Consider the following 11,167-nt stretch of genomic DNA (forward strand, 5'->3'; position numbering starts at 1 on the left):
AAAAAGATTTTATTTTTTTAAGAGCAGTTTTAGGTTTATAACAAAATTGAGAGGAAGGTAGCCATTTCCCATACAACCCTGCCAGCATCCATGCATAGCCTCCCCCACTATCCACATCCCTCACCAGAATGGCCCACTTGTTGCCAAGGATGACCCTCCCTAACCTCAGGGTTCACTCTTACTATTGTACATTCTATGGGTTTGGACATATTAATAATGCCATGTATCCATAAAATTACGGTATTATACAGAGTATTTCCACTGCCCTAAAAATCACCTGTTCTGCCTTTCTACTCCTTCCCTTCGTCCCTGCCTCTGGAAACCACTCTGATCTTGTGCTGTCCCCATTGTTTTGCCTTTTCCAGAATATCACACAGTTGGAATTATATAGTATGCAGCCTTTTCAGATTGGCTCCTTTCACTTCATAATATGCATTTAAAGTTCCTCCATGTCTTTTCACGACTTGATAGTTTATTTCTTTTTAGTGTGGAATAGCATTCCATGGTGCGTATATACCAGTTTACTAATCCATTCACCTACTGAAAGATATCTTCGTTGCTTCCAAGTTTTGACAATTATGAATAAAGTTGCTGGGGGATACCTGGGGGGCTCAGTCAGTTAAGCATCTGCCTTCAGCTCAGGTCATAATTCCAGGGTCCTGGGATCGAGCCCCATGTCGGGCTCCCTGCTCAGTGGTGAGTCTGCTTTTCCTTCACCCTCTACCCCTCTCCCTACTCATGCACGCCCTCCCTCTCAAATAAACATATAAAATCTTTTAAAAAATGAATAAAGTTGCTGTGAACACCCGTGTGCAGGATTTTGTGTGGACAAAAGTTTTCACATCTTTTTCTTTTTTTTAAGATTTTATTTTATTTATTCATGAGAGACAGAGAGAGAGAGAGAGAGAGGCAGAGACACAGGCAGAGGGAGAAGCAGGCTCCATGCAGGGAGCCTGACGTGGGACTTGATCTCCGGTCTCCAGGATCACACCCCAAGCGGAAGGCGGTGCCAAACCGCTGGGCCACCCAGGCTGCCCAGTTTTCACATCTTTTGAGTCAATATGGAACAATGTGATTGCTGGATCCTGGGGTAGGAATCTGTTTCACCTTGTAAGAAACTGCCAAACTGCCTTCCAAAGTGTGGCACCATTCTGCCTTTTCTCCAGCAATAAATGAGAGTCCTGTTGTTCCACGTCCTTGTCAGTATTTGGAGTTGCCAGTGTTCCAGTTTTGGGCCATTCCACTAGGCGTGTAGTGGGAGATTGTTGTTTTAATTTGTGTTTCCCTGATGACATACGATGTGGAACATCTCTTCATATGCTTATTTGCCATCCGTACATCTTCTTTTGTGATGTGTCTGTTAGTCTTTGGCCCATTTTTAAATTGGGTTGTTTTCTTACTGTTGAATTTTAACAGTTCTTTGTATGTTTTGGGTACCAGTCTTCTATCAAACATGCTTTTTTAGCAGATGTTTTGTCCTGGCCCATGGCTTCTCTTCTTCTCTTGATGGTAGCCCTCATAGAGCAGTTTTAAATTTCTACGAAAAGCAGTTTATCTACTTCTTTCATGGATTGTGACCTTGGTGTTCTATCTAAAAGTCATCATCATACTGAAGGTCATCATGATTTCCTCCTATGTTCCTTTGAGGAGTTCTATAGTTTTGATTTTTACATTTAGATCTATCATCTGTGATCCATTTCAAGTTAATTTTTGGGAAAGGTGGAAAGCCTGTATCTAGATTCTTTTTTGTTGTTGTTTTCTTTTTGCATGTGATGTTACAGTTGCTCCAGCACCATTTGTTATAGAGACTGATGGATTTTAATGTAACATCACAGGAAAGGGTCCCTGATACAGTTTCAGATTGCAACCAACCTTTAAGAAGCCACCACTTGTCCAGTTTGGGTGAGTTTCGAAGAATTATCTGAAAAGGCTAGTAAAACACTCCTTCCTTTTCTGACTATGCGTTTATGTGGGGCCAAATTTCATTCCTATTCTTCAACCAAAGCAACACATCATGATAGATTGAATGCAGAAGCACATAGGAGAATCAAGGTATCTTCTATTAAGCCAGCCATTTATTAAAGAGATTTGCAAAAATGTAAAACAATGACATTCTTTTTATGAAACATTTTTAGAAACTAGAATAATTTTTTCATAAAAATGTTATTTATATTAATGTGTAATAGGTTTATTATAGTTATTTTTAAATGAATGAATATTTAAAATTTTTCTTGGTTTTAATTTTTTTTCCAACAAATACTTGAGTGCCTATTATGTACCAGACACTGCTCTAGGACCCCTCATGCCCCAAAGAAAAAAAAAATAAAACAAGATAGAAGCAGAAAAATATGGAACATTTCACAAATTTGTGTGTCATCCTTATGCAGGGGCCATACTAATTCCTCTCTACATCATTCCAATTTTTAGTATATGTGCTGCTGAAGTGATCACCCTTGGTTTTAATTTCTAACGCAATAAACCTTGATAGCTGTCACCTACATAAAATTAGGTCCTCAATAATTTTTAAAGAGTTTAAGGGGTCCCCAAACCAAAAAGTTTGAGAATCACTAGACCAGATTATTCTTTCTGAAACATTCTTCTCTAGCATCTTTATAACTTCTGCAAGAATCCTGTTTCACCTGATGACTACCCGTTATTAATTTTCTTAGATATATCTTTGTACTTTATAAACTTCATATCCCTACAGTAAATGGAAAACCTGTGTTAAGTATTTTATGGAAGTTACCCATAAGAATAACTACAATGAAAGCAGACACTAATGTAACATTCTAGCAGGATTCTGCTGCCTGCTGAAGGCTTCTTCTCTTTGTTAACAAGGGGGAGTGTTCAGAGTTGTTAAGGAGATACTAGCACCAGCCTGAGACTTTCCTCTTGAGCTTCTCACGCTGAAAGAGAGGAAGGAATCACTTTCTGACTTAGTGAATTGGTAAATGTGGTGACCCTTCACCATACCATCTCACTGCACAGAACAGTGGCAGGCACCTCCACTTGCCTGCACCCCCACCCCCCGCAAGCAGATGGTCTCTCAAGACCCTCCAGCCAGCACAGGTAAGGGCCAGCTGATGAGGGCTCCACTTGCAGAAGTGTGACTGATTCACACAGCTTATGGGATGAGAGCTGGGGCATGGAGCCTTGGTGTTAGAAAATCGAGAATTGCACAGGTTTTTGTCAAAGGCCAGTGGTGGTGGAAGGCTGCTGGGCTTGGGGTTCAGAAGGAACCTCTGGGGTAAGCCAAACCCCAGGGCAGGCCAAACCAACCAGGTCCAAAGGATCAGCAAAGCCAGGCTACTACTGTGTCCATTGTGAGTCTTGGAGCTGGGGACACAGACCCACATATGGAGACACATGTGTGAACATGCCTGTTCAGAACTCTGGCTGCCAAGGAGGGGCCCTAAGACATAGTAATAGTAACCAGTATTTAGTGAGCACTTTCCATGGACTTTAGTTCATTTAATGTTCAGAAGTAGTATCATTTCACCCTTTTATGATCAGAGACACCAAAGGTCAGATGGGTTATGAGGCAGGTCCAAGGTCACCCAGCTAGTAGGTGGTACAGCTGGGATCTGAAGTCTAGCCATCTGGCTCCAGAGGTCATGCAGCACTGCTTCCTACCTCATGCTCCGAGGGGAAAACAGGCCTGTGTAAGGGAGGTGGGCCCTTGTCCAAGGTCACCCAGCAAGCCTGGGGGCAGCATCAGGCCAGAGCCCTGGTCTTCTGGCTTCTCCTTGAGGGCAGGTTCTGGGAAAGCTGGCACCTGGGACCCTCTCTTGCTGCCACCACTGGCTTTCCTTAGCCCTGCTGCTAAGGTGATGGTGATCCCAGGTGGTGCCCACTCTGGGGACCCAGTGTGTGTGTTGACACTGGCACCGTTTACAGGTGAGGCAGGTAGGATGGTGACAGATATAAAGAAACAAGGATGACAAATACTCTTGTCAACCAAAACACTGGCAAGGCAGAGTGGCACCCATAGCTGTACACCAGATAGGCTAAGCAGAGTTCCAGTGGGCCACCCTGTGAGCAGGAGGAGGTGGAAGGCATGGTGGGACCAGGCTGGATGTCACCTCCCCTGACTCCCAGCGCCTGGCCATGAGAGAGGAGCACAGGGCAGGGGGAGCCTTGGAATTGGGTGAAGCCTCTGGGAGCCTCTCTCTCGTTAGGTTAGTAGTCAGGGGAGGATAGAGAGCTGCACTCCATGGGGTCTGCAGACAGCGTGGGGCCAGGTGGATGGGAGCTGTTCAGCCTGGGTGCTACCACTTTGACAGCTGTCTCCAAGGCATGGCCTCCCGTCCCTGCTAAGGTCCAGCCATCCTTGTCTTTCTGACATTGACCCTCGATGATCAAGGGCATGGGGTAAGGACAAGGCCCTGATTGCATAGACCTGGGCATGAGAGTGTGGTCAGGGGCTTCAATGCCCGAGGCTCAACACTGCTGCATGGGGGCTCAGTGAGGAGAGGCAGTGGAATCCCCTACCTAGGTGGGGAGACGTGTGCACAGGCTCAAGCCAGCCCTCACTCTCTGAAACTGCTGGCCACAAAAGAGGCCACCTGGTACCCCTGGGCTTCGGCTTCTCTCCCCTCCATGGTCACCCTTGCCATCTTCTGTCCCGTCTCCTCTCTCTCCTCTGCCCCAGTCCCAGCCAGGCTAGATGCCAGCCCCCACAGCACCTTTGTCGGCAGTTCCTTTCTCGAGGCTATATGGCCTAGCAAGGAGAGGGTGGGCTTAGTTTCAGCCCTCACATGGCCCCTGGGTTCGAGACTCTTCAACAGGCCACCTACCTTGTAAGTGAGCTATAGTCAAGGAAGTGTGAATGTGGAGTGTGCCACGTGTGGCCCATGACTCCTAGGATGTAAGTGTGCCCCCTGAATGTATGTGATGACACAGTCCTGGGTGGTGGTGGTGGTGCCATAAGATGGAAGGAGCTAGTCCATGAATCACTGTGTGGAGGAGAGCCATCTACCCAGAGCACTTGCCCTAGACCATCAGATGGGCAGGAAATAACCTTATGTTGCATGTAAGCCAGGAAATACCAGCAATATTTGTGGTAGTCACCAGAGGGGCCCTTCTGGGTGCTGCTAGTGTTCCTCCTCTCCTGGTTCCTGGACAGGAAAAAGACTGCTCTCTCAGTAAGTGGAGAAAGGCAGAGGCTGGTTTCCTGGAATATCAAAAAATCTGTGATGCACCTCCATTCCCCTGCAAATAGGAAAGGGTGCCCCACAGCAGTGTCTCCTGTGCCTTAGCCATTGGCATACCTGCCACTGGCATTTTTTTTTTGTTCACTCTTGTATCACAGAACATGGTGCACAGTAGGTGCTCAAAATATGATGTTAAAATTCTGCTGTGTTTGGATACTCCCTGTGTTGCATAGACTTAATGCATTGACTTAATGTTTTTCTTTAGACTTGTATCTATTTAAAACTTATTTTAAGAGAAAGGAAATCTAGTATCACTAACAATATACCCAAAAGGATATTTGATAGGTTAGTTTTTATCTTTTTCTTTTTTAAAGATTTTTATTTATTTATTTATTTATTTATTTATTTATTTATTTATTTGAGAGAGACACACACACACAGTGTATGTGTGTGTGTGTGTGTGTGTGTGTGTATGGGCATGCAAGCAGTGGGCCAGGCAGAGAGAGGGAGAGAGAGAATCTTAAGCAGACTCCGCACTGAGCACGCAGACCAACGCAGAGCTCAATTTCACGACCTGAGATCATGACCTGAGCTGAAATCGAGAGGCAGATGCTTAACTGAGCCACCCAAGAGAGTCACAGTTTTTATCTTTTCCTATATGCATTAAAGTAGGTTAAGAACTACTGAGATAAAAATCAACATGTGCATCCATCATGCTAGTTAAAACCTGCCCACTTCCTTCACTTGGGAAGCACCTTCCCTTAGCGTGCAGTGTAACACAGGCACATGCCCAGGTGTCCTCAGGACTTGGAGCAGAAGGAGCATACCCAAGAGCAATGAATCCGGCTCCAGCCTCTAGGCAATGGGCTGGGAACATTCCACTTCACCTCCCCATTCTGCATGGCCTTGACCCTCTCCCACCAGCAGGGCCTTGGCTTTAGGTTCCGTGAAGCTTGGAGAACCATCCAGACTTACCGGGAATGTACACTACTTGCTGGGGCAGAGCACAGGAGATGGGGTGGGCATGCCATGGGCTCCAGGTTTCCGTGGCCAGAGACTTCCTGTTTCCTTCTCTGTCCATGCCTCTCTCCTTGGTTTGCTAGTTTTGGTTTCAAGTAAGAATGAGTGCACGGTGTCACAGCTCCAAAGGAGTCTATGACCTTCTCATTAGAAGGAAAACGGCAACTGTGCCTTCCTTCACTAGGGTGGGGAATCACTGGCAACAGTGATTCTGTCCTGAACAAACCCCCTGCCATCTCCTCACCCTTGGCAGCCAACTTGAGGCCTCAACTTTGTTGAGGGAATTGCCCCAAACTGTTTGGACACCAAATGCAGGAGAACTAGGGATTCTGGCCTGCTAAGGAGCTTTGTTGTCATGGGCACTTCTGGTCTCCTCGCTGCCAATGTCCTCTTGAAAGGGAACATGAAGGTAGTAAGTGCCCAGTACCACAGCCACCACAGATGATGGAAGGAGGAGGGAGGGACACCTGTCCTGCCCACCTGTCCCCAGTAGCCCTCTGGCTAAGTGGGCGCTTACCCTCAGTGAGGTGGGTGTCCCCCCAAGCAGGGGCTGTATGACTCTTCTCTCTGTGTGCTGATGGGGTGGGTGGGTGGGGGAGTAGAACCCCCTCCTATGAGGGAGCTGCTGAATCCTAATCCAGAACTGCCCCCTCCCAAGCCTCTGAGACCTCACTTAGCCACCAAATGAACTTCAGCAAAACCCCCTAAAGGAAAATCACTGTACACTTCATTTCACCTTAGTTAGACTTGACCTGCTGAAAGGGTGGGGATGGGAAGTCTGGTCCTGACTCTACCTCTGTTGGTCCTCCATCATCACCCCGCCCCACCCCTACCCTCTTCCATTCTTCCTTTGGGGACTTCTCTCTCCCTTGTTTCCACCTAGGCTCATGCTCTGGCCTCCCATCCTAAGTCTGTCCCCAGCACTGATTCCCTGACCAGCCACTGTCTTTCCGTGCTTCCTCCTTTGGTCCTGCCCCTCCCTGCCCACCTCCTGCCGGGGCTTTCACTCCCCTCACCATCACCAGCTGCTGCCTGCTGACCTCTCCTCTCTCTGGGTGCCAGGCCATGGATGTTGCCTCCTGGGTGGTGTGCTGTCTTCTGGGTCACATCAGTCTGCTGCTGGCTGTCTTCTGTGTGGCCCCATCCCTCCATCCAACATTTAAGTTGCTCAGTCCTCAAAGCCCTCCTTGCTTTCGTAAGCCACCTTCTCCCCGGGCGGGATATCAGCAGATCCTCCTCTGTGCAGAAGGCTGCTGAGAGACCCCACCTGAGCTCTGGTTGGTTTACTGGCTCCTCCACTGGGCTTGGCACGTTCCCGGTCAACCCCACCCTCTCCCCTGCACCTGGGTTCCTGTGCCACAGTCTCCAACACGGCCTTCCTTTCCGTCTCAGTCCTGTGATTTCCGCCAGAGCAGCACAGAACCACTACAATTTACTTAATTTTTAAAAATGACCTCAAATGGACTCATTTTAAATAATTAGCTTATCCTAAACAATAACACCCATGAAATCAGAGATCTGTGTTTTAACTTTTCTAACATACACTAAAATACATAAAAGTATTCCAACAAAAGCTGTTGGTCTGTATGAACAGCCAGGTCATCTTGTGTGCCCCCAGGAATGCCTGTGTCACTCTTTGGGGACACATGGTCCATCTGCAGTGGTAATTCTGTGCTTCTGGTCATGCCAGCTGGAGACCCTGAGGCCAGCTCCACTCTCTTCCCTTCTTCTGTCCCTATAGCCAGTCTGACTCCCAACAACTGTCATTTGCCCCCAGAAAGGTCTGAGCTGTGATCCTAACCCCTCTTCTTGTAAGGTCACTCTTGCCTTTCCTCTATGGATGACAGCAGGGGTCTAGTCTCCTGGCTTCCAGGCTCTGTCCCTTTCATCTACTGCCAAGAAAACATTTAATCACACCCCAGCCCTCAATGGCTCCCACATTTTGGAACCAAGGCCACCCTGCCCACCACTTACTAGAACTCATTCTGCTATTCCTTGCTCCTCAGCCACCTCACCACCCTGCCTCCCTCCCTTCAGAGGATCTGGGTAAAGACCTTTGCAGACAGGGAGGTGGAGAACACAGGCAATGAACGGCGCAGAGACCTCCATGAGTGATCAGGAGGGTGGGGGCTAGTCCAAGGGAATAAAGTGGGAGGCAGTGGCACAAGGTCATTGGATTTGTGGAAAATGCAAGAGTCTGGTCTCCAAGGGCACATCATTCCAACCCTCGGTGACTTAGTTTCCTCAACTACAATGGTGGTGGTCGCCATGCCGTGTCTTTGACCCAGGGTTAGTGAGGACCCAGGGTCCGAGTACACGTGCTCTCTGAACTGTGCACTGCTAAAGCATGGTGTGCAGGTGCACGGGTGTGCGGATGTACACGGGTGTGCGGATGTACACGGAGATGAGTATTGGTAGTATGAGTAATGATTACAGTAACAGAAGTCTGCTTGGTAAGCCATCTTTGTGAGCTAACACAGGGTGGACAAAAGGAGGGACATGAAGGGGCTTCCAAGGGTAGCTGGCTCATCATACCTGGGGCTGATCTGTCCAGAGAGCAGAACAGATCTTGTGCCTTGGGTGTCTCCCTGGGCCAGCTAGTCACTGTGCCTCCACCTTGGAGGTCCATCCTCCACTTTCCAGGTTGAAAGGGACAAGGTTGCCTATTTGGGGAGTCTGGGAGGGAAGAGGCGGGCTTTCTCCACTGTTTGGGCCTTAGAGGCTCACAGGGAGGAGTCCCTAGGAGGGAGTGGTCCCCCTTCCCAGGATGCTGGCAGCCACGGCACAAGAACCAGGCTTATTTCTATGGCACAGGGGGAGACTGGGGTGGAGCAATGCCTACAGCTAGCCCAGGCCAGAGCTCTGCCCAGTAAGTGCCCCCAAGATGGCCCAGGCTGGACAAAAGCTCATTCTTCAAGGGCAAGGCCACTGCTTCAATTAGCTCTCCTCCTAGGAGCGGGTCCACTGATCCCCTAAAAGGCACAGCAGGCTCCGGAGGGCTGTGGCTCCCTGCAGCCCCAAGCCTTTGCTCCAGTCCCAGCCACATTGTGCTCAGAGGCCCCATGCTGGTCTTTTCACTCTCTTTGCCTGGCCAGCAGTAGGCGATGCCTTTGAAGTTGGTCCTCTGTTCCAATTGGAAACTTTGCTCAGAACCAAAATTAGAGAGGCTGTACAATCAGCTTGCAATTTAAAATGCCACCCAGGCCTCTCCCTATCCTCCTCCCTTTGCAAAATGTCATCTTAATTAGATGGAGTCAGGCTTCATGTTTTCCGAATTTCAAGGTAATTTCTCTAGGACATATCTCCCCTTGTAGTTATTTTTACCTCCAGCATAAGGTGGGGGCAGGGGGGGAACCCGGAGCTCATCTGTGGGTCCGCATACACCTCCATCCACTGGGGTCAGCTGTCCTCTGGCTCCCCAGAAATCTGAAAGCTCACGGATCTGAGAGTTCTCATGGGATGTCTGTTGAGGCTTCTTCCTCTGTTTAATTGAGCACAGCACCTTCTGGGCCTCTCTCCTGAGCGAGGGGCTCTGCTAGGGGCTGGGAGGGGACACTACAGAGGCTAGGTGGCTTGGCCAGCGCTGTCCCCTGTCGGTGTTCACCAGGCCACTGCCCCGGTGGCTCACTCAGCCTATCACTGGCTTTCCTGTTGAGATTCTGCTGGCTGCTCTGCCCAGCATGCTTGAAGGAGAGTCCCCAAAGTGCGGGCCACTGGGAACCCCGTGTTAATACCACTGAGTTACACCTGGGAGGTTTCTAATTCTTTCAAGGACTCTGACTAATCGTGAGTAAGATAGTTTCAGTTTGGTGCCATTATGTCTCTGATACCCCTAAACATGCTAATCATCTCCTTTAACAAAGAGAGGGCAGGCTGCTTAGGTGAGTCTCCTCTGGGCTCTGGAAGCATTCTGCAAATGCTAAACCACAACCCCAACCTTCCCTAAAGGAGTATGTGAGTATGTCCCATTATGGGCTGAACTGTGTCTCTCCAAATTCATAAACTGAAGCCCTAACCACCCAGTACCTCAGAATGTGACTGTACTTGGAGGGAGGGTCTTTAAAGGAGTAATTAAGTTAAAGGGAGATCTTCAGATTGGGCCCTAATCTATTATGGCTGGCATCCTTAAAGGAGATTAGGATACACATGGAGGGAAGACTCTGTGAGGACACAGGGAAAAGACTGACATCTACAAGCCAGGGAGAGGCTTCAGAGGAAACCAACTCTGATGATACCTCAGTCTCAGATTCTAGAGAGAGAATAAAGTCCTGTTGTTCAAGCCACCCAGGGGCAGAACACACTCCCAAGGTTGGGCTCTCTTTTGGGCTAGGAGCAGGAGTTCTGTTTCCATCATTCCAAACTCTACCCACAAAGCAGTGCAGGTCTGGGTCCTGCCTCCTCTTGACCCTCATCCTGAGGCACCCCTGCCCTTACTAACCACCTGCCAGCCACCCTGCCCCATTTCTAGGCTTTGTAACACACATACAAGCTCATTTCCACCTCAGGGCCTTTGTACCTCTCCTCCTGCTGCCTCAATCCTACAAGACTGCTCCTCCTTATTCTTCCAGTTTCAGTTGGAATATAACTCCTAGAGAAAGCTCTTCCTGACCACTCCCCTCCCCATCTAAAGCAGGTGCCCCTTATTATTCCCTTGCCAGCATTCTTTTCTTGACTAGGACTTATCAAAATGTATAATTAGGTATGTTTGTTTCCTCAGTAACTCTCTTCCTGGAAAGATTGTGACCTCCACAAGGGCAGGGTCTGCATCTGCTCTGTTGACAAGGTGCTCCCTGTGGAAAGAATGAATTCTAGCCCATAAGTTGAGATGGATACCAGGTGTCATCTCCTAGTTCTCCAGAGGCCCAGCAGCACAAGATAGCAGAGAAGGGACCATCCAGAGCCCGCTCTCAAAGTCTCTGCTCAATTCAAAAGGAAACATGGGTAAGTGAGGTTATGCGGCAGACCAGTCATGAGAAAAGCCAACATGCCACAGG

At 48.5% G+C, this 11,167-nt stretch overlaps 1 protein-coding gene and 1 non-coding gene across 3 annotated transcripts in view; both read right to left on the bottom strand.

The window, feature by feature from the left end:
* GNAO1 (G protein subunit alpha o1) overlaps positions 1-11,167 on the bottom strand; it is a 172,986-nt gene that overhangs the window by 39,640 nt on the left and 122,179 nt on the right. The gene's annotated exons all lie outside the window — the stretch shown is intronic.
* On the bottom strand, positions 2,343-2,451 carry LOC144315076 (U6 spliceosomal RNA). Its single transcript, XR_013380874.1, has one exon. It is a non-coding gene; the product is annotated as a U6 spliceosomal RNA (small nuclear RNA).

The sequence above is a fragment of the Canis aureus genome, chromosome 5, assembly GCF_053574225.1.
Source record: "Canis aureus isolate CA01 chromosome 5, VMU_Caureus_v.1.0, whole genome shotgun sequence".
Taxonomy (NCBI): domain Eukaryota; kingdom Metazoa; phylum Chordata; class Mammalia; order Carnivora; family Canidae; genus Canis; species Canis aureus.